Source organism: Tyto alba, unplaced genomic scaffold (assembly GCF_018691265.1).
Source record: "Tyto alba isolate M040663 unplaced genomic scaffold, T.alba_DEE_v4.0 Super-Scaffold_9, whole genome shotgun sequence".
Classification (NCBI taxonomy): Eukaryota; Metazoa; Chordata; class Aves; order Strigiformes; family Tytonidae; genus Tyto; species Tyto alba.
Window position 1 is genome coordinate 32,849,270 of NW_024881330.1, and position 22,227 is coordinate 32,871,496.

Consider the following 22,227-nt stretch of genomic DNA (forward strand, 5'->3'; position numbering starts at 1 on the left):
TAATGCGGCACAGCCACATGCTATATAATGGTGCCAGATTAAAGGCATCAGGGTGATATAATTATTATAGTCATAAGAGAAAGATTTCAATTAAAGGTACCATAGCAGCATGCCACTAAAAACAGCACAGCAGCATACTAATTAAACTGCAAAAATCCGCTGCAAGCAATGTGGCTTATGCTACTTGAGGCAATGAAACAGCCAACAAAGCAGCATAACGGTATCCTAAAATCCAATAAAATAATGCCAATAAAATAATGATACAGTATATCATAACAATAAAGAGTAAGGTCAAAGGTTGTAGATCTGTCCTCTGAATGCTATGGACATTCTGTGAAGAATAAAATGAAAACTTAGCTTTGAGATATTTTTTACCTTTTATGGTGAAACTAACCTGAAAGCATCTGAAACTATTTTTTTTTTCTGTTCTTAGCAAGGAATAATAACTCTTACAATAATATTTTTCTTTTCTCAGCTACCAGAAGAAAATAAGTGTTGTTTTTTTATTGTAGTACCAGAACACCACAGTAGCTTTGACTGTTAGACTCAATGAAACACACATAACCAAGCAGGACAATGCCAACTTATGGAAGGCAATGGAAGAAAGTCAGTTAAATGAAATACATTGTCTTCAAATAATCAGTTTGGAAATTAATTTCTGTTGTAGAAGCTTATATCACTGAGAGGGCTTCATCAAGAAGAAATTGAAAACACAGCTTATACTTTATAGATAAACAGGAACAGTTCAAACCTGATGATGTGGTCTGAGTGCTGAGCAGCTTAAGTTTTGACTAAATAATTTACAAAATACTAAGAGCACTTTATACATAATGTCAGCATTTATGAGGTTCCTTTAACTCACTGTTCAGAAGTGTAGAGTATCTTCAGCTCCTACAAACATCACTGAGAAACGAAAAATGTCAGTGCTTCTGAGAATCAAACTGTCAGTAGCTATCTACAGGATCAAAGTCAACAGATTGGTAAGCAAACATACTGAAAATCTTTAAAAAGGGTAAAAGTTTGGGATGGGAACTCTTAAAAGCAAGTTAAAAAAGCTCTTATGCGATTTTAACGTAAATTTTGGCAGACAGATATGGGGTCTACAAGCACTTTCTATAAGTATGGGATGATTTTTATGGTACAAAGGCTGTTTTATTTATGATGACAACTTTAAAAACAACAAAACATCTTTATCCAAATTTTATTATTTTCTAGAGTTATTGTGTATCTTTCTTAATAGCCAAAAATACGTTAGTCTCTTCCATATTCCTAGCTCTGTGCTGTCGGTCAGACCTTAGATCAAAACAAGTATGTGCACTAGACAAAGGGGACTCTAATATTCAGATGTTAAATAATAGTTTCTATATGTGTAAAAGAGAGACCGTGATAGAAATATTATGAAGTAAGAGACTAAAATAAAGATGATTTCTCTCTTTTTTTTGTCTTTTTGGGGTTTTGTTTCAAATGAGTGTTATATTGCTGAGACTGATGGTTATTAATGTAACTGGGAATCAAATGAAGGCAGAAAGTTTAGTGAATAAATGGAGAACTACTGAGGTTACTGAGGAGACAGTTGTGGACAGAGAAAGCTTCCTCTGTGTATGTGTGTGTGTGTGTGTGCAGCCTAGTGCATCTGCCTAGATAGGCAGTGAGCAATGCAGCAAAGAGCTCTAGGCTCACATGAACAGTTTTCAAAGAACAGAGTTGGCTGAGAACAGGACCATGATCCCTCATAATCCATAAATGCACTGAACACAAAAATACTTGTAACTTCAGCAGCAGTTGGGAATACATTCTACTCATGATTACCATGTGTATGCAAAATAAGATGAATTGTGAGATGATCCACTTCCTTAATATGGTCCTTCTTAGTTTGAAGCAGAATGTTCACACATTCTATAAGTAACTTTGATTTTTGTTATCTCTTTGATCTCTCCTGATTCCCTCATTACTTATCACTGTATATATAATACCTTGTTTGAAAAATGAATGGTTGTGTTAAAGCCTCTCATGCATCTTTCAGACTCCTTTATGGATATATTTGGGTAAAATGTGAACATTAAATCAGTTCTATGACTTTCTATATCTTTATGTTTAAATGAATGTGTGGGTTTATACCACAAGTTTTGTTAATGTCTCAGTAACGTCTATCATTCTCTGGAATGTATTAATTCCACCAATATATAGACACATAGCTTGGAATAGTTTCATCAGGGGTCATCTGTTTTTGCTAGCCCTTCACATAAAATAACTTGCTTTGTTAATGTCTAGGGAATATCGACATGCCAGTCTTAACATCCGTGATTTCACTTTAGGCAACAGTTATTCATTTACAATAAAACCTACCCTCTTTCCCTGAAGTCTCTACAAGCCCTTTCTTTCTGTTGAGGTCCAAAATCTTTTGTTGATAACACTGTATTTCCTTCTTGACTCTATTTTATATGTTTGTCTGTAATATAGCTACACTGGAAAGAAATAATATGTATTCTAGCTGAGAAAAAACTAACTTCTGACAGGTCAGGCTGACCAGCCAGTGTATCAGTAAAAACTGTTTGGTAGGCACTTTTATGATTTAGTCAAGCATGCTACCAAGTATATTAAGGAGTGTTGTCTTATCTTAATCTTTTTAAAATTTATCTATCGAGCTACATTAGTTACCTTTGCATTATTATATCTCTCTATCATCTCTTGTAACAATTTCACACAGAAGCTCAAGTACACAGAAGTTAGTCAGTCTAATGACAGCCTCTGGTTTGGGACTAAATGTTAGTTGCATGACATTTCCAAGGGCCTTAGAGATCCATCAGGAGCAAGGAGTGTCCCACTGTAAGGGAGTGTTGGCAGCTTGGGAGGTAAGTGGCATATTCATCATTCACAACAGACAGAATTGCAAGTAACTCACATGGTTGTGGTGGCTGACCTTGGATAAGAACCAAACTTCTACCCAGCCACTTGCTCACTTCTATCTCTCAACAAGACAGGGGAGAAAATAAAATAAAAATGTTCATGGGTCAAGCTAAAGATGGGGAGATCGCTTACCAATTACCATCATGGACAAAACATGGAAAATTAATTTAATTTATTGCCAGTTAAAAACTATTTGAGTAGTGAGAAACAAAAACAAACATTAAAACAACACCTTTCCTCCCCTCTCTCCCAGGCTTAACTTCATTCCTTCACTCCTTCACTCCAGACTCGTCTACTCTCACTCCCCAAGTGTCTCAGGGAGATTAAATGGGGCGCTGTGATCAATCTGTAACAGTTCCCTCTGTCATTCCTTCCTCCTCACACTTTTTGCCTCCAGTGTGGGCTTTCCCCACAGGCTTCAGTTCTTCAGGATAAACCTGCTGCAGCATGGTCTTTCCATAGGCTTCAGATCTTTCAGGAAATATGCACCTGCTCCATGGGCTACAGTATGGATATCTTCTCTGGTGTCATCTTCCCCATGGGCTGCAAAGGAATCTCTGCTCTGACACCGGGGGAGGTCCTCCCCCTTCTTCCTCTCTGACCTTGGTGAGGCTTTGCTATTTCTCACTCTTTGTGTTCCCTCCTCCTCTCCTTTTGTGATGTTTTTCCCTTTCTTAAACCTGTCTTACCAGAGGCATGTCCCGGGTTGAGTGAGTGGTGGAGTTTTTTGGTGGCAGGGGAGGGGGCTATTGGGGCAGACCCCTGTGAGAAGCTTCTCGAAGCTCCCCCAGTTCCAAGTCAGCTCCACTTCTGTTTGGGAAATTGAGCTAATCGGCTGCGCCTCTGCGATAACATATTTGAGAAGGGACGTGGTGAAGGGCAGTCGGGCTTGTGAGGAGGAGTTGCTGCAGCTGCGTGAACACCAAGGTCAGTGGAGGAACGGAGGAAGAAAGGAGGGGGGAGGTGTGCCGGAGCAGAGACCCCCCTGTATCCTGTGGTGAGACGGCAGGGTGCCCCCCCCTGCCACCCATGAAGATCTACGGTGGAGCAGACATTGATTTATGGCCTGTTGCTCCTGCTCAGATAATCAAGGTTCTGTGCCCAAAGAAGGCCAGGGTCTCATGGGAAAAGGTAGCCCCGCTGCTGTAATTCAGCACTGGGAGGATTGCAGCATGCAGGGGAGTCCCACGCCGGAGCAGCTTGGGAAGGGCTGCAGCCGTGGGAGGGAATCCAGTCAGAGGAAGTTAGTGACCCATGATGGAGCAGTGTGGGGAACGCTGTAGCCCATGGGAGGAATTCAAGTCAGAGAAAGTTTGTGGAGGACTGTCTCCTGTGAGAGGGGAACCACGATGGAGCAGGAGGAACAAGTTCCGGACACTCCCCTCACCGAAGATGAAGGAAAGTGGCAGCGCTGACTGCACCCCCCATTCCTTGCCCCTGCGCCACTGGGGGAGGAGGTAGAGATATCGGGAGCAGAACTGAGCCCAAGAAGAAGGGAGGGGTGGGGGGAAGGTTTTCTCAAGATGTGGCAATGCTTCTCACTGTCCTACTGTGTTACGTATTGTTAGTGTCTGTAATAAATGTATGTTCTTTTTTTTCTTCCCCTAATGAGTCTGCCTTTTGCTCGTGATCATAAAAGGGGGATTTTTCCCCATCCCAGTCCTATCTTGAACCCCAAGCCTGGCTCTCTGTCCCTTCTCATTGCCGGAGGGGAAGGGAGAGAGAGCTGCTGCATTGTGGTTGGCTGCCAATCAGGCCTAAACCACAACAAGGCACCACCAGCTTGGCTGATGAGCTCAGCTGCATCCTGTAGTGGGTCCATTTTAAAGCTGTCTGAAACCAGCTGTTAACCTAAATACCTTCTTCAGCTGGGCACGATAGGAAAATATACAAAAAACAGCATAAGACACACCAAAATGCTGCAAAGAATCTATGTACTGGTCATTGCAAAACCGAAAGACAATAGTATCTATCTTTTGTGTCACTAATAATTTTGCAAAATCTACTCACATGGCAAAGGTAATATATATATAAGAAGGTTACTAAAGAAAAAGGTCTACTAAATCACAGAAACTAGACATCTCGTCAGATGACATGAGTTAGCACCTCGGACAAAAGGCTATCTCCATGATGAGGAATGGCTTTTAAATTCTGAACACTTGAAATAGTTTTACTTTGATTCCAAAAGTGTGTGCACATAGAAATGTTCAAAACAACTGAAACAGAATTTCTGAATTTCACAAGAACAGAAATGGAATAACCAACATTAGAAGATGCTAGAAGGAAGATAAATAGTGTCTGAGGAGCCTTTGTATCAGGTGATTTTCAAAATGAATTCTGATTTTTCTATATTCACTTCAATTATCTCAAATTCCATGAAAATTCAAATAAATAGTTGTGTATATCATATGAAATATAGATCTGTAAAAAGAAAGAAATTTTAAAGGAGTGTCATGGTTTGAGCCTGATCGGCAGCCAAACACCATGCAGCTGCTCACTCTTCCCTTCTCTTATAGCAATGAGAAGGGTCAAATGAGCCAGGTTTGGGATTCGAGATAGGACCGGGAGGGGAAAATCACCCATTATGGGCAAAAAGCAGTCTCGCTAGGGGAAGAAAAAAAAGAACATAGATTTATTACAGACACTAACAACAACACTTAACAGAGTAAGACAGCGAAAAATATTGCCACATCTTGCGAACACCTTCCCCCCACCCCTCCCTTCTTCCCAGGCTCAGCGCTGCTCCCGATATCTCTACGTCCTCCCCCCAGCAGCTCAGAGGCAGGGAATGGGGGGTGCAGTCTATGCTGCCACTTCTTCCATCATCTGTGGGGGGAGCTTCTGGAACTTGTTCCCCCTCTGCTCCACTGAGGTCCCCCTCTCACAGGAGAGAGTCCTCCACAAACTTTCTCTGACGTGAGTCCCTCCCACGGGTTGCAGTGTTTCCTTACACTGCTCCGATGTGGGACACCAATGTTCTCCAACTGGAGTCCCTCCCACAGGCTGCAGCCCTACCCAAGCTGCTCTGGCGTGGGACACGCCTGTATGCTGCAATCCTCCAAGCACTGAACTACAACAGTGGGGTCTACCTTTTCCCACAAGACCCCGGCCTTCTTTGGGCACAATCACCTTGATCAACCAGGAGGAAAACACAAGCCATAAATCAATGTCTGCTCCACTGTAGATCTTCATGGGTGGCAGGGGGGGGCCACCCTGCCGTCTCCCCACAGGATACAGGGGGGTCTCTGCTCTGGCACACCTCCCCCCTCCTTTCTTCCCCCGTTCCTCCACTGACCTTGGTGTTCACGCAGTTGCCGCAGCTCCTCCTCACAAGTCCAACTCCTCCTTACCACGTCCCTTCTTAAATATGTTATTGCAGAGGTGCATCTGATTGTCTCATTTTTGGTGCAGAGGAGGGGGCTGACTTGGAGATGGGGGAGCTTCAAGAAGCTTCTCACAGGTGCCACAACTGTAGCCCCCTCCCCTGCTACCATAAAACCCCACCACTCACTCAAAACCAGGAGTTATTTTTTCTCCAACAAATAACACAAGAAGAATGTGAATAAAATCAAAGCTCTGAAAGAGTCGAATTATTCCTGTTCTTTTATCAGATTTTGCTATTTAAATGCCTAAAGACAGTGTAGTAGAACCTGTGAAGCCTATTACATGTTTCTGTCCTTTAACTACACTTCAGTTTCTACATCACTTGCATGTTCTGCTTACATATAGGAGCAGTGATTCCCTAGGTGATGATTTCTGTGTTGGGATGTCACAAAGGTCTGTTCAAACAGTATTCAGTGGCTCCTGGGATCCCAGTGTATACATGAGTAGAAGATGATATTCAAAAGATGGAGACAAGGATCCTTCTTAATACACTACAGACAAGACAAAACTGAAAAAACGATATGTTCATACCTGCTTGGAAGAAGAGAGTCTTCAAATTATTCAGAAGAGCAAGAGGGCTTGGCTCACATCAAGTGACACCAAGAATGTCTAAAGGGATAGTGCACCGTCCGTCCCATCCTCCCCTAAGAGCATGTTCATGAAAAGGCAGTTAGAGCTAGAAAGTTCTATCACCACAGACTGATCAATTGTTTCCCTTAGTCTCCTTTCTCTTCCTGTCCTATTACTTTTCTCTTATTTTTTACCTGCATGCTCAAATTTTGCCTTTAAGCTTAAACTGTCTCCTTTTATCAGATACCTGTTATTACCTCTACCCTCAGTGCTGTCACAGACTTAATCCACTTACATCCCTGCAAATGTTCCTATGTGCAAGTTATTTTGTATTTGTTGTGGTTTAACCTCATCTGACAACTAAACCCCACACAGCCACTCGTTCAGTGCTGCCCAGTGGGATGGGGGAGAGAATCAGAAGAGTAAAAGTGAGAAAACTGTTCAGTTGTGATAAAGACAGTTTAATAACTAAAGCAAAAGCTACATGTACAAGCAAAGAAAAACAAGGAATTCATTCACCACTTCCCATGGGCAGACAGGTGTTCATCCATCTCCAGGAAAGCAGGGCTTCAATATGTGTAACAGTGACTTGAGAAGACAAACACCATCACCCTGAACATCCCCACCTTCCTTCTTCTTCCCTCAGCTTTATATGCTGAGCATGTTGTCATATGCTGTGGGATGTCCCTTTGGTCAGTTGGGCTCAGCTGTTGGGCTATGCTCCATCTGAACTTCTTGTGCACCACCAGACCCCACTCACTGGTGCGGTGGGGTGAGGAGCAGAAAAGGCCTTGGCTCTGTGTAAACACTGCTCAGCAGTAACAAAAGCATCTGTCTATTATCGACACCATTTTCAGCACAGATCCAAAACATAGCCCCATACCTGTTACTGTGAAGAAAATTAACTCTATTCCAGACAAAACCTGCATTATATTTAAAAAACTTTGAACAATACTGCATTTTCTCCTGAATTCAGATAATATATTCTCAAAAAAAAAACCACTCTAAAGCACACTCTTTGACAAATCAACCCTGACAAAAGCAGTACTTCTTCAACACAATCAGAGGATTTATTCAAGCTTTTCATACATTTCTCTACAGTCTACAGTGACCCTTCAGACAAATCATTACTATTTTTCTGAGCTCCAGTAAGAGTCCAGTCAAATACTCCTTGACCTGGATGATACTAGCTGCAACATGGGACTTAAAGGTTGTCTGTTATAAATCAAGGAGAAGGAGATCCTCAAAGAATTGAAAAAGAGTGGAAGGCTTGTCTGTTTTCCTTGCAGAAGAAAAGCATAAGGGAATATGAAAATATGAAGCCAACCAAATGAGGACAGTCTGTATGCAGGGAGACAAATTCACCCACAAAGAACTAAATCTTGTAGAAATTTCTGCTTCAGTTTTATATATATGCGGTACTTTAATGTCAAATAAATAAATAATGGCAATGGAGTAAGGAAAAAAAAATACAGTATCAGAGCTTCCTATGTCTGGGGATCTGAAACTACTTTTATTCTTCAAATATGTTATGGATAGTAGCCCTTCCCTCTTTTCCCCACAACCATACCCACTAACAAGCCTTGATGTTTAAAACTTATGCTAAATTAAACCCCCTTGAGTTGAAATTTCTATAAAGTTTATTTCATTGATTGCCTGTTATAAGAAATTCTTTTTTTGGTGCGACATATTTGCCTTTTTCATTTTCTGTCTTGTGGTGCCTGCTATTTTTATTGCAACTTCAAAAATAGTTGAGCCCTTTTATAAACCTAAGGGCTAATATAAGTAGCTTAAGGAAAAAAAGAAAGTGAATGCAATGTTTGAGGAACAGTCCAGATTAACGGCTTTGGTTGAAGCTAAAATTTTCTACCAATCAACAAAGTAGCTACAGTGCAGATGATTGCTCTACAAGTTTCCCTATGCTACAAATCTCAGCTCTGTTCACAAGGGCCCACTTTCATGGATGAGAGGGCAGTTTATTGTCAAGGCACATTAAATTCCTGACAACTCTGCTAGAATTGCAAACAAAGGTACAGTTATTTCAGTAGGACTGTTGTTCAGCATTACAGATATTTCATGAGGAATTCTGTATTGCATTCCTGTGGTTTCAAAGGACTAAAACTCTTTCACAACATCATCTAGCTCTCTGCAGATAGTATATCATTATATGTTCTTACATTACTTCACTTTGGAGAAAAATGAAAATACTATTTTTTACCTCTTATTGCACATAAAATGATCTTCTGAATGAAAGTCTTGCTGATTATAGAGGCAAGAAGTAGAAGATATTGGGAAACCAGCATAATAATATTCAAAAACTTTTAAAAATTATTGGGAAAGACGGGGAATTTTTATTTGCATCCTATATACATGGTCATTCTGAATATTTAGTAAAACTTGTATCTACATGTTTCTATACATACATAAAGGTTTCAAGTCAATTAAATCCTTTTGAGAGGCATGATGGTGTCAACATAATAAAAAATCCATACAGTAAGAAAAGAATTTTTTTAAAAAAGTTATATATTATTTTTCCTTTCCTGTTTATTCCACAGTTAAGGGAAGGTTTTATTTAGATAATTCTCTAACAAATGTGTATACAGAGATTTTAAGATAATTTCAGTTGACCGTATTATAAATAAGTAAGTCTACCTTTTTTTGAAATGCAACTGTTTGGGTTTTTTTCCTCGATTTTTAAAAAGAAAAGAAGGGAAATGCAAGTGAAATATAGCAAATATGTTTGAATTGTTCCTGGCTCAAAGGAGTATATAGTGCCAATGTTCATTGGTAGAAGGGCTCTCCAGCTGTCAGACATCTCATTCAATGTGACCTCCCACTGCTTATAATCTTTTAAACAGTGTGTTTCTGGTTTAGTGGTTTGCGAGTCTTGTGAAAGTAAAGCACACAAAAAAGACAAGCACAGATTTTTTTTATTATTTTTTTTATTTTTTTCAAAAAAAAATATGGACACAAGCACTTACCCTAAATGTTTTTCCAAGCAGGATTTGTAATCACTAAATAATTTATTTGTCTCACTGTTGTCAGAGTTCACCTCAGATAACATACCTGAAATCTTAAGGTGTGAGACAAAATATTTTGGCTCAGAAGTAGTAATGATTTAGATTATTGTCTTTCACTTTCCAGGATGCAAACTTATTATTTGTAGGGAAACAATCTTCCCCTGTCTTTCATATATTAGTTTATTTGTGTCCAAATAATTTCTAACTGATCATTTCTGACAGATTACATAAAATGGAGTGAAAATCTAACTTTTTTAGTAAACTTTGTATTTTCTCCAGGTCAAGTATAGAAACCAAAAAAGAAATCTCTTCCCTAATATTTTTAAAACCAGATATTTATTTTAAAAATTGTATGAATAGCAAAAATACTTTTGTAAAGTGTCCAACAGTAATTTTATTTTTGTTTACAACTAATTAACATTTCAGATGCAAGTTAAAAAAATACAGAGGACCTCTACTTTAAAAATATTTCCTAGAGGAATAAACAGAATAATGCAATAGCCACATCTGAAAATAAATTAATGTTTAGTGAGAAAAAAATGTACTATTTCATTGATTTAGTAAAAAAAGCTACAATTACGTAGCCTTCATAAATGATATCATAATGATAGTGCTTTATCTGATTCATGTAAAATGATTCAGCTTGAGAAAAAGGAATAAATAATAATGAAACTCAACAATCTAAAGTTAAATGACTAAGATACTCAGCAGCATCTATGTCTGTACAATAGATGTTTCTTTTCAAAAAAACCTGATGAAAATACTCTGGAACTAGAAGGTTTAGGGAAGTGATAATGAGATACAGAGCCTTTCACCTCTAGGTCATTGAGTTCAATTGCATTTCAGGTTGCTACTGACTGAAATTTGCTTCAGCTGATGGCTATTCAATAGTCTATTGTGAAGTGAGTTGGAGGTCTCAATCCCATTCCTACTACAAAAGTAACCACATAACATTTAACAGTCACAGCAATAATGCCTGCAGTATGTACATAGGAACCTGTTACCCTGTGTACTCCGAAATGAGCTCTAAAGGCCCCAAGTTTTGCTGCAGTACAGGAGTCACTCTAGTAAAAGATCAGTTCAGAGACCATTTTACACAAAATAGAAATTGCATTTGCAATTAAATATGGAAATTAACAAAGCAAGTATTGTCTCAATTCTATTTCCTGTGGAAGTCTGATGATCTCATGTTCCCCTGCATAACTGATTTTCAGCGTGTTTCAGGGTTTTGCACTGTCCATGCTGCACTGTGCAGAGGTACAGCCAACCTGAGCTGGGAGGGGGCAGGAGGCATCTTGCAGCTGTGCAGCCAGCACTGGACTGGATGTCCATACGGACTAGAGTTAACGAGATCTGCTGCACTCCCCTTACACTGATCCCTCCAAAATTTCACATCATAAATTCTCTCTTGTATATATTCTCTGGAGTATGATGAAAAATTAGGGAGTTGTGTAAAGGAAAGCAGAGGTTGAGGAACCTAAGAAATAGTGGAAGCATAAGAAACTTTTAAGAATTACATTGAAGAAGTTGTCACTACTAAGCTGGAGAGAAAATCCATCAAGATTGTCATAGCAACATGATTTTTGCGGTTCCCTTAAATCTATTAAAATAAGATTTCACTGTTGTGGAATTATACAGGCTTGGTTATTTTATTCTTGAGTAGGTCTTTTTCTATATATATTGACATTTAAAAGGATTATTTCAGACTTGCCATTATAAATCTAGAAAGGTTCCTGAAAAATTGATATTTCTTATATCATTTATAAAGTGACATCACAGTGATCTCATAACGAGAAATAGCCACTTCAATTCTAAATGAAGTAGTCTGACCACAATATAAATATAAATGTAAATATAAATTAAAATATCTTATGAAGAATAAGAGAAAGAAGTGAGTTTACATGCAGTATCCTTATGCTTAGTCACAAGAGAGAAGCAAAAACATATATGGCTCAAATGAAGAAGACTGCATCTTGGCTAGAGAACATGCAAGTCCCCATGGCTCTGCTGGGTGATCCCTTAATAAAAGTTGAGAAGATGTGATTCCCTAAACACTCCCAAGACATACCAGTATGAGAGCTAGTGATGCAATCTATATCAATAGATGTTACCTAAAGAATGAGAAAAACTAAGAAGGATCTTCACTGTTGCCTATAGCATTCATAGTGCATTTTGGATTTTAATACTTTTGTCAATTGCTTGCAAAACTATGTCATAAGATAAACATTCTTTTATACTAAATTTGTCTAGTTATAGAGAACAAGTAGTCAAATAATGGATAAATGCATTGCTCCTTCAGAAGTTCCAAATACATTACTTAAATATGGGTTGATCAGGGCTGAGACTGGAATTTTATTATATAATTTTGGCTCTACAGCATCTGAGCTGCCTCCATCTTCCCGGGGTGGGGGGGGGCGGGGGGGGGAGGGGAAATAGAAAATGTAAGGGTGCAATTAATCTGATTTATTTTAATGTGCATCTACCTTAACGTATTTGTTTGGAACAATAGCGCACTGTTGAAACACACTGCATGATGTTCCTCAACTACTGCATGTTAATTTGGATCACAGATTACTTTTGGAGAAACGTAAAGTTCTGCTCAAAATATGCTTCAAATAGGCTTCATTGCCACAAAACATGGAGGCAACTCAGTAGTGGGTATCCCAGGGATGGAAATTGAGGCCAGTCTGTTTAGCCTCTTCTTTAATGTCTTGAATGATGGGACAGAGTGCATGCCAGAAAATTTGCAATGATATAAAATTGGAACGAGCGGATGGTAGAATAGGTGCCATTCAGGGGGACCTAGTCAGGGTGAGTAATTGGGATAAGAGGAGTCTCATGAAGATCAACAAAGGGAAATGGAAACTCTTGCATTTGGGGAGGAACAACCCTAGAACTAGTACACTAATACAACTTGCTGGAAAGCAGGTCTGCATGCTGTTGGGCAGCATGGGTTACTGTTGAACAGCAAATTGAACATAAACCAACAATGTGTCCTTGTGGAAAAGAAGGCTAAAGGTATCCTGAGCTGAATTAGGAAGAGCGTTGCCAGCAGATCAAGGGAGGTGATCCTTCCACTCTACTCAGCACTGGTGAGACACATAGGAGGTGCTGTGTCCAGTTCTAGGCTCTCCAGTACAAGAAAGATATGGACTTACTGGAGTGAGTCCAGCATAGCCACAAATATGATGGAGAGACTGGAACATCATTTGTATGAGGAGAGACCAAGACAGCTGGGACTGTTCAACCTGCAGAAGAGAAGACTTGTTATCAATGTGTATAAATCTGATGGTAGGGAATGAAGAAGAGGGAGCCAGACTCTCCTGAGTGGTTCCCAGTGATATGACAAGAAGCAATCAGCATAAATTAAAGTCCATGAAATTCAATATTGAACACAAGAGACCTCTTTTACTGTGAGTGTGACTGAATGCTGGAACAGGTTGACAGAGAGGTTCTGGAGTCTCCATCTGTGGATATATTCAAAACCTGACTGGACATGGTCCTGGGCAATATGTTCTAGCTCACACTACTTGAGCAGCAGGGATCAACTAGATGATCTCAAGAGGTCTCACCCAACCTAAACGATGTTGTAAACCTATCTGAATCTGTGAAGTCCTCCAGCACATGAACCAATAAGGGGGTCTTGAATTGTCAAGAGCCCCTGTGATATCCTGAGTTGTTTCTTGTTCTTCATGAAGGGCTAAATAAAACAATCCATGGTTTTGTTTTTAAGATCAAATACAAGACATCAAATCTCTAAGATTCAGCTGTCCCTCATCTATCCAAACTTTCTTCTACCTTTCACCTCAATCTCCCTTTTCTTCTTTGCCTACCTTACTTACTTTTGATGTTCCTAATTAATGAATCCTCTTCTGAACTCTTTCTATTATTGTATGTTTCATTCTGCTCTGTTGTGATGATGACATCAATATTTTTACTCTTGCAGAAAATCCTAGATAGTGCCAACAGCCTCTTCAGAAACAGGATACTCCAGCAGCAGAAAAAGTCTACTGAAGTCATGACTTCCTCTTGATGAGAGACGACTAGAATTAGTGATGCATGTAGTTCAAGAAGATTATGTTGGTCATCTTATTAATGAAGAACAGCAACTGCACTTGCCATGCAGCATGGCAGATATGCTTCTTTGATGGAAGCATTGAAAGGGTGTTCTGGCAGGAGTGTTTGAAGATAAACTTAATGATTTAGTTCCTGAAGCTTTAGAAGACTCCAGATGTCGTCTGCTGCTGCTCCAAGATGTCATTTCCTGGACCGAGCACAAAAGCACTGACAGGCAAGTCAGCTTTCAGGGACGCTTTTTTGTTCACTCACCACCACAGACAACACCAACCTTTATGGTTTGAACAAGTAAATTATGAGTACTTCTTTTATTTACAAGATTGGATAGTGGGATGAGAGAGGAAGCTGGAGGAAGGGGTTTCTGGAGAGAGTAGAAGTTAGGTCACAGATCTACAGCATCCATGACTACTGTCAGTCTGATCATAAAGGCTGTTATGCCCTTGAAAGCAAGTTCACTGAGACACTGAGCTATGAAATATTCCACATAGCTATTTCAGACACGACCTGCTCAGCTCTGTGCAAGTGCCCAATTCTACCCCTGCATGAGAGTACACACTAATGTAGTCCTCCTGGGCTTCAGCACAAGGACTGTGCTGTGCTGTCTTTTTCTTCTCTAAACACAGCAAAGTTGAAGTTATGGTAATGGTGCTGTGCAAGGCAGTTCCTCAGATCTTGTGCACTGAATGAGGCTGGAGATATAGAAAAAATGGACATTGTGTATCCTTTTTGTGGCATCATCTACTTTGTCTGTGCATCTTCAGCAGTAGCCCTTGCAGCTAATGCCCTGGGACAGACACTAAATTGAAATGTGCATCTCGTTGACACTGCCTAGACAGTTAAGGAATCAATGAAGAATAAAGACCTGGCTGATCTTATCAATATCTTTCACTTAAACTGCTGAAGCTGAGCTGAAGGGTGAACTGCTGAAGCCTTGGAGAGTCTGTGCCTGACTGCCTTCAGTGGACTTGCTCACCCCAAGCCAGTCAGCATTGAAAAATGGAGTCAGAACTAGAACGGATCTCCATGGTGACAGATAGCTCTTTGAGTACAGGCATCAGCTACTAGAATTTCATACGGGACCTAAGCTGCACCTGCCACAACCAAATTCTATGCTTATTGCTAGTTGTCCAACATCCCCAGGACAGCGCAGTCCCACAAACCCAAGCTCATCTCCCCAATCCAAGTGGATCATAAGGAAATCAGATGCACAGTCAAAGACAGTTAAGGTCCCTGTCTTATTGCTCAAGTAACGGATGTCCAGGAAGGATGAGGGCAGTTTAGGCATGGTGTGTGTTTTTCTGTCACTGCTGCAGTATTAAGCCCACAGTTCCCTCATTATGGTTTTGTCTAAAAGCTAAAATCAGAGTTTAGATTGGACTTGGGCAACCAGTGGGTTGTATCACTCATATATGTGTATGAACAATACAAACAATAATAAATCCAGGCTTTCATGTGAGAGGCTTTATACTACTGATGAGTGACAGGGGCAGTGATTACTGCTGAAAGCTCAGTGTGGGACTACCTCGATAAGCCTATAGTCAAGAACACCACATTTTGCTGGATAAATTCCCTTCAGTCAGCTTCAAACCACATCACTAGTAAGGATGCCAAATCCAGTGGGTAAGACTAGAATTAGCCTGGGAAAAACCTTCAAAATATGTACAGTGTAGATGTGGGGACCTCAGCACTAAAGTCTTGATCAGATGATAGTCACCTGCTGGACAATAGAAGTTGTTATCATTGATACAGGATCAGACTTTTACTTCAGGAGGAAATGGATCACAGCCTCTTCTTTCTCCACTAGCTTTAAAAGGAATCTGACTAACTTGGTTGAGGAAGTCTGCGCTGAGTATAAGAATTTAATTTCTATATGTCTATTCCTAAAGAGCTATGGGCTTCCCCAAAACCTATAGAGAAGTCTACGCCAAGTTGCAAAGGTCTAGTAGCAGGTACATAATACAAGTTTCAAAGTGATGGAAATGCATCTTCTATGGAAAAAATGTTTCAGCTTTGCAGCCAGCTTTTGCTACAAAGTCTAGACCTATCTAGTTGAGAAATGTCTTAGAGTTACTTTTTCCCTAAGGACTACTGTTTCAGGGAAAGGCTTGGAGAAGTTTTATCCTATGCTATTAATCATTTTATAATTAAATTGAATAATAAAAAAAAAATTAGTTCCAAGACTAAATATGATACAAATTGATATTTTTCAAAAGTATTGCATCCCTGTAAAATATGTAAGAAAATGTTTCAATTTATTTATACATTGATATGAAGGTTAATATCAACATCGCTATCTATATTGTGATGTTTTAAAATTACAAATTATATTGTGGGGAGTCTTGACCTAGAGATAAAGAAAAATTGAAGGCCACCCATTTAAAAAGTGATTAAAAGCTACACTTTGAATATTTATTAACATAGACTATTCTTTTAAAAACAAATTAATTGTTTCCATGAAAGAAAAATCCATCAAGAACTATTAAATGCAAAGACATAGCCAAAGTTTCTGTTTTAGAAAGATTGGTAGAAGTTGCTAAGAAATGATACTGGACAAAACACAACTTCATCCTATAGCTGATATAGTCCACTTTTAGTCTAGCCTCATATTGATCAAAAACTGAGTCCATCAACACAATCACGTGTGATTTTGAGTTTTGACATATTAACATGTTAAGCACTTATATGTATTTTAAAACTGAATTAGATAACCACAGCAGTAACAATAAATTATAATAAATATGACAATCTTATATTCAGGCATTGCATAAGGTAATTTTAAAGTGAAGCTGTACTCAATAATATGGTTGCAATAGGAAAGGAATTAATGTTTACAAACATTATGATAGAAAAATGGAAAATAGATCAAATATAACTAGTGTACGTCACTGGAGTGACTGCAAGACTTACCCTCATTTTGTTTCCTTAGTGTGGACAGATTGCTAATATTTTTAAGGCAAGTCTCCAGGAGATCAAGAATCAAATAAAAATATCTGATCACAATAAAAGTGAAATTTTGTCTATATTATATTGAAACCTGCAAAAATGTAGCAAAATTACAAAGCAGCCATATTTATTTTAGAGATTAATACTTTTATGCTAAATATGAAATTATGTTAGCATAGACAAAAAATTATATCATTGCAATGTATTAAAAGTTGTAGTAGAACAACAAAAAAGGACCTTGCTTTGCTGCCAAGCTGCACATCCACAAATGCGCAGGCAGACAATTCACTTTCATATATAAGGGACAATCTCAAAGACAGAAAAAATCCAATTCCTTGACATTTACTTTAATTGGATCAGAATTTGGCTTTCAAAATATACATGTGAAAACCTCAGTCAAAGAACAATAAACATCAAGATACATGATTTCATTCAAGCAATTTCTTTCTAGGAAAAAAAGACTCTTTTCCATATTATTGCCATTCCAGCTGATTTAACTCTTACATATCTATTCCATTCACTTTAATTTAAATTTCATTAAAGCTGTTTCTCACTGAGTTCAAAGGAACTTTTATTTTTAAACACTTCTACCATGAAACTGATTTGTTCTCATCAATTTCATTATTTGCTTTATCTGAGAATGTCTTTCATAAAGGCTACTTCCTTAAATGTTATTTTCACAGAACTGTAAACATTAAAAAGATAAAAGACATTATAATACACCTAACCTCCCCTGTTTTCAGGGTGTTTCCTCAGGCATATTGTTGTAAGTCTGAAAAGGGACTTCTGCTAGTTCCACTCACTCCACGGTCTGTCATCCTTACAATTCCACCCTTGCAATGCTACAGTCAAATCTACATAACTCTATTATCAAATCAATAAGAAAAGGTAAACTATGAAGAATAAAGTAATTTTCTGAACACAGAGAGCTGTATTCAGGCAGACAAACACAGTTCCCAGGATGGCGTTAGACTCCTCCTGTGGCAGCAATAAACAATTCGGATCACATAGTATTTAGTATCATCAGATCCCAATCTCTATTTCTACACCTATGTTAGTAAATTAAACAATGCTGGGTGGCATTCCCAGGCCACAGGTGGCCTGTGTCTATGCTATGCTATATTCTTTTATCCTGCAGAAAGGGTCTGCCACATGGAAACTACCTGTAAGGAATTAATCATACCTACTTCCAAACTGTTTCCTAGGAATGGTTTGTGGGAGTGCTAGTTGATAGGTGAGAACCTCTCCAGTGGTGAACTGGAAATTTCTACCAAACCAAACTTCAGTCTTAAAGAAATTATTTATGTTACATTAAAAGGGCCTTTTCAACTAAAACACCTTTTTCTGTAGTCCATTTTCCATTAAAAATTAAAAAAAAAAAGCCACCACATTTGCCTTTTCTGAAAAGTCAGTAAAAGAGGAAGTTATCAGCTTGAATGTGCAATGATGAACCTTTATCTCCTTGTTAATAAATTGAATCTCCAAATCAATTTCAGTCTACAAAAAGGAGTAATCATTCCTGTACACTAATTATTTTTGAATGCTGTCTTAATGCTGTTGCTGCAAAATCACTAGTCTTTTTTTCTGTTGAGAAATGTTGAGTCTGATAAGATTATTTTATTTTATATTAAACCTAAGCCAAACTAAGAATTCTTTCTCCAGAATCTTTTATAAAAGTTCAAACATAAGATCAGAATATTTGAGAAGTGATTTAAAGTTTTTGAATTGAAAAGATTTTTATTAATATTAATATCTGTGATACTGAATCTAAATGTTAACCTAGTCGATACATATTCAGTGCTCTAGATAATTATGGTGTTTTTCCTCAAAGCAATAATAGAAACTAAAATTGACAGTTAGGGACTAATGAGAGTTAATGCTGAGAAAAGGGAAACTGAGATGAAGACAAAACTACCAGTAAAAGTTATATATTCTATGTGACAACCAAGGTGGAGAGATAAATGACATGAAGATATTCAAAGCATACGTGACCCAAACTTACAAGAAGATATAACTGAAGAGCTTCACAGACTGAAAATAAATAATTGTTGAGAACAAAGGGTACAATCTCTGTCATTACTAACTGAACAAAATTTCTATTAATAATTAACCCTGGCATTTTTGTTAGAACAAGAACTGAAGAATTTTCCCTCAAAAGTAAAAGAAAACAATTGCAAATATGAGAAACACTGTACAGAAACCCCAGCTTTCTTGTGTTTAATGTGGAGAGCTCTGCTGTTCAAAATTCAGTATTTCTATATGTGGTCTGAAGGCCCAAAGCTTAAGTTCACTGACTTGACTTTGTTGTATAAGTTACAGTTATAGATTAAAATGTAAGTTATCTGAGGAAGAGGTTCCCAGCATATAATGTTCTCACTCTTCTTCCACCTTTCCCAGTGTGCTCTACAGGTCAATACTGTCAACATTTTTGCACATATCTGAACTGAAAAATGCAATCATATTCGTTTCTGACATCAATGTTTCTTTTACTTATTATACACAGCCACAACTACTTCATTAGTGTCAAAAATAGTAATTCACAAGATTTAAGCTATCACAATGGTCAGTTAGTGTCTGCAGAGCAAATGAAGTAGTGTTCTTTATGTTCATATATACAAACGGAGCACCTGCGGTGTCTAGACAGGCAGTGCTCATGTGAGGTGGAAGACAGCAGAAAGGGAAGTTGCCTTCTCCCAGCCCCTGTCAGTGTAAGGCTGAGTGTCAGCAGCAACACAAAATCATGTGGGAGTGTTCAGTAGACCTGCATGTGTGCAGCTCAAATCTGTCCTGTTAAAGAAGGAGAAGCAAAGGTGTCTCACTTCTATGTTTAAGAAATTCAATCTGAAAATTTAGATAGCATTTTAGGAATGGGAGATGGGCAGGGGGATGAATTACACATGCAAAAGCTTCCCAGGAGGACACACATGATTAAGCAACAGGATGATGGGGAGAATATGAGAGGAGATGTTTGAAACTGTGGGGAGAGGACAGTAAAGGGGAGACATACAGATCCCCTTTTTCTGTGTTTCACATGACTGCAACCACAATAGAAAAATTTGTCGAGATCTGGGGATGAGGATGATGTTAACAACTGTTAACTTTTGACATTAGCTCTGTATAAAATAATACAGAAGAGAGGAGGAGCTACTTATTGATTACAAGGAGGCCTTGAGGCTGAATTAATTCTTTGTAATAAAGGGGTAAAGAGATCGCATTTGTTTTGCCCAGGAAACAGCAAATACATACGTTATGACTTTCTTGGACTGCTGCTAAAGGAAGTCAGAGTTAAGATTACATGTGTGTGTTCTGTATTTCAGTACTTCCTGGGTTTATAAATCCAATTTTGAAATACTGCATTTCTTAGTTTTCAGCTGTTTGCATTCAGCTGAATTCTGATCTCTGGAAGAACATGAAATGTCATTTCTCAGCCTTCCTTGCTAATCAGATTTTTTAGTAATTGAATATAATTTTTAAAATACTTGGGAAATAAGATACAATTAGTCAATTCTGATGCATCTTTTCAGTTAAAATAACACACATTTTAAAATATATTTTTTCCATAAATTAAAAAAATATAATTTTTTACTTTTAAGGTTATTATTGCTTAATTCCAACATTATTTTTTCTTAGATTTCAGACCAGCAGGCTGTCAAATATCTACCTACCATGCAGTAAACTAAACTTTAGGTAGTATGACAAGCTACTGCTTACAGCTTTTCTGTACATCTACAAACAGTGACTACTCTCCAATCTTCTTATCTGAAGATACTGCTTCATGGGAACGCCCATCAGGAACCATTAAGCCTGAAAATATTTCAGCTTTCTTCAAGCTTTATGAATCTAGATGCTTTCTTTGCATAAGAATAACCAGAGGAATTTTCTTTTATTGAAAATGTGTCATAAACAGAAAGCTATAACAGAGTTTTAAAGAGTTAAAAGCAAGTTTTAAGAAAGGCTTTCATGTGTCTGTCAAGAACAGTTTCTTGTTCAGTCTTTGCTATAATCAGGAGAAGGAAATCAGCTAAGCTAGTATATTTGTATTACAGAATTTTCCTGAAATTTGTTAGCATGATCACATATATTCAAATAGAAGAAGAAGAATGGCAAATGCTGAAGGTAATAAATTTTAAGATTAACATTATTTTTTGCAAGGACATTGAAATGTCCAAGTCAGTGAAAATATATATATATATTTAATATTAAGAATATGGTCCAACCTGAGGCCAGAACATATCCATTCTTACTGACATTGCAAGTAAAAGGGCTTGAGTATTTATTTGTTCCCTTACGCCAGTGTTCCATGCTACCAATACCTGCAGTGCAGGGGGAAGAGAACTCTAGAGAGACTTTATAACCCTTGTCCCATAGGGTATGAGCAAGCAAACAGAAGGAGACAAGAGCAGCAAGCCAGGTTTTGATCTATTTAACTTCAGCAATTTACTGCTGACAGGGAGTATAAAATGTGCCGAGTTGTTTTAATGCATAGACCGGTAGAGCTTTGTAACTCCTTGAGATAGCTGCATGATATAATTACTTTGTAACAATAATCATTCTTTAAAATAAAAACACATCATCCAAATGGATTGTCTTAGTATCCTTTTAATAACAAATATTTTTTGTTTTGAAGAATGAAGGCTTCACACATATGACAGGTTTAGGAAGCACACTAATTATTCCAGAATACCATCGCATTTTATAATATTCTGGTATACAGAATTGACAAAGGGAGATGTCCTGAAACAGGTGATAGTCTAATTTAATCTGCAAAACCAAACCATATTAAACTGTCTACACAAACTCTTCAAGCAGAAGTGTTACAAAGAGCCTGTGAAGAAGAGTTATATAACTTTATTTTCAAAATTATCTGATTTATTTCTTTTTATAAGGCAAATTGTAACACCATTCTTTTTTCTTTAACTATATTACTCTGGATTTTTATTCCATTGCTATTAAATTAACATTCAAAAAGTATCTTTCTTTCACCCTAGATTACTGATCATTTTAACCATGAAAAAAGCCAGCTAAAGATTCTCAGATTCTCTCATTTCTTCTGGCTGCATCTGTCATCTTATCATAGGCTAAAGCAAAAGCAAAAAAAAAAAAAAAAAAAAAAAAAAAAAAAGTATATTACTGTCAGTTGTTGAAGCCACTGAACATGCAGTCAAACCATGAGCCGGGTATAACAGTTGCCTACAAGATCAAAGCTGGCAGTCTGCAACCAGATCATGGTTCATAATTTTAGTGCCACTAATTTCTATTATAAAAGCAACAGATAAACTACATTTTAAAAAGCTTTTTGCTTTACTGGCAGAACAGATTAGGCTTT